Source organism: Mandrillus leucophaeus, unplaced genomic scaffold, assembly GCF_000951045.1.
Source record: "Mandrillus leucophaeus isolate KB7577 unplaced genomic scaffold, Mleu.le_1.0 Scaffold106, whole genome shotgun sequence".
Classification (NCBI taxonomy): Eukaryota; Metazoa; Chordata; class Mammalia; order Primates; family Cercopithecidae; genus Mandrillus; species Mandrillus leucophaeus.
Window position 1 is genome coordinate 608139 of NW_012098765.1, and position 2420 is coordinate 610558.

Genomic DNA, 2420 nt, shown 5'->3' on the forward strand with positions numbered 1-2420 from the left:
ACAGCAGGTTGAGGATGGGAAGGGGGGCCACCCCACTTGTCCGCTCAGCCCGACCGGTTCCACCAGGGCCACAGATGGCACAACCCACCTTGTGAAACCCAAGTGATGACTGACCCATGTTGGGCAACTGGACTCAGACCTGGTCTGGATGCCTGGGTTCTGGGGAGAAAGGCGCTGGGAGCCTGGACTCCTGTATTTCCAAAGGAGGAGGGAGTTGGGTGCCCCATTCCTTCTAAGGGGGAAGAGGAGGATTGGGGCCTGGACTCTCAGATCCTGAGGATGGAAGGCTGGGGCCTGGACTCCTAGATTCTGGGAAAAGAGGGGGCCGGAGTCCTGGATTCCTCTGTCTTTGATGGTAGGGTTCCAGATTTAGCAAATAAAACTATAGGAAGCCCAATTTAATTTGAATTTTAGATAAATAACAAATACTTTTTTAGTATAAATATGTCCCAAATACTGCATGAAACATACTTATACTAAAAAAAAACTGTTTGTTGCTTATCTGAATTTCAGATTTTACAGGACATCCTGTATTTTATGTGGCAACCCTGTTTGAGGAGGATGTAGGCCGATGCCTGGTGACTGGGCCACCATCACTCCTCAGCCCCCCAGGAGCTCCTCCTCCTGCTCACGGCCCTCCTCGCCCCCAAGCAGGCCACCTCACAGCTTCCCCAGTCTCTATTTCCTCACCTGCATGAATTGCTAGATCTAATTGGGGCCCCCAGGCTGTGTCAGGAGTGAGAGAGGAAACTTGAGGACAACTCAGAGTGTCATCCTGGGAGCCCTAGGGTCCTCGGAGATGACTGACCTTGAGTCACCTGCACCCTTAGTCTGGACAGCAGGGGGGATGGGGCCCTGTGGCTGCCTCCACGGGGCAGTTCTGGAGATGAAGAGAGATGGGAAGCGAGATTCAGAAAAGATTTTGACTTAGGAGACAGAGACCCTGGGATAAGGGCATAGAGACACAGAGCCTGGAAGGAGAGGGACCCAGAGATGGAGAGACAGAGATTTGGAAAGAGATTTGCAGAGATGAGGAAAGAAAGAGAGATTCACAGCTGGAAAGGTGAAGATGCAGGGTGAGAGACAAAGATTCAGAGATGGGGAGACAGGGATGTTAGGACACAAGTGGGAAGGAGATGTTCCCCAGACATCCAGGCTCCAGGGCCAATGATGGACGTGCACCGGCAAGACAGTGAGCGCTGCCGGGAGTTCTGGGGACAAGGAGACTCAACCATCTGGGTGGTGCTGGGAGACCAAGGCTTGGGTCCTAATGTGTTGGAGGCAGGGAGGGGATACCTCGGATCCCAGGCTAGCAGGGCGATCCACCTGCCATCACCCCATACCGTAGGGTGATGACACCACCTTCTCTGCAGGTGACACCCCAGTTTTCTAGTACCTCCTACATTTTTGGGGTGACACCCATGCTGAGAACCCCACCCAGCTCTAACACTGCTTCCCTCACTGAGTCACCTCCCAACCCCGTCAGGCCTGTTGAGGGGAGACTTTGGCGACTCAGGCATCCAGGCCCCCAGCTCCTTCCCTGCTCAGGAGCCCAGCAGTGTGGAATCCCAGGACCCCTACCTTACTGAGGGATGTGCTCCTGGCCTCATGAGACATGGGAGTCCGGGGCCCCAGCCCCTCCTCCCTCAGACCCAGGGGTCCAAGCCCCCAGTCCTTTGCTCCATTAGGACCCAGGAGTCCCGGGTGACGTCCATGTCCTTCAGGAACTGCGGCTTTTCAGTTCCCAACCTCCTCCCTTCCCAATTTGGAGCTGGGGTGAGGTGTGTTTATTTACTTTGGTTCCAACATGAGTCATTCCCCAAAACACACTGCCCCCCATGTGTCTCCTGGCTTGAATGGGGAGGACATTGTCCCCTTCTCCCAGGAAAGTGGGGACATCACTGAGAGTCTGATGAGAGACCCTGAAAGGGGAGTCCCACACAGCACTTTCTCGCACTCCACCTGGCCTTTCTCTCTCCCCACCCATCACCTCTCCCCATTTCCCTACCCTCTAAGCCTGTTCAGTGATTCCCCCACCTGCCTCTCCACTTTTCCATCTCCATCTCTCTTCTGTCTCCCATCTCCCCATTTTTTTTTTTTTTGAGACAGTGACTGCCTCTGTCACTGAGGCTGGAGTGCAGTGGCAGGAACACGGCTCACTGCAGACTCAACCTTCTGGACTCAAGCAATCCTCCTGCCTCAGCCTCTCAAGTAGCTGGGACTACAGGCACATGCCACCATGCCCGGCTAATTTTATTTGTATTTTTTGTAGAGATGGGGTCTCCCCATGTTGCCCAGGCTGGTCTCCAACTCCTATGCTCAGGCGATCCTCTCGCCTCAGCCTCCCAAAGTGTTGGGATTACAGGCGAGAGCCACCACGCCTGGCCCATCTCCCCTCTTCTTGTTATTTTTTTTTTTTT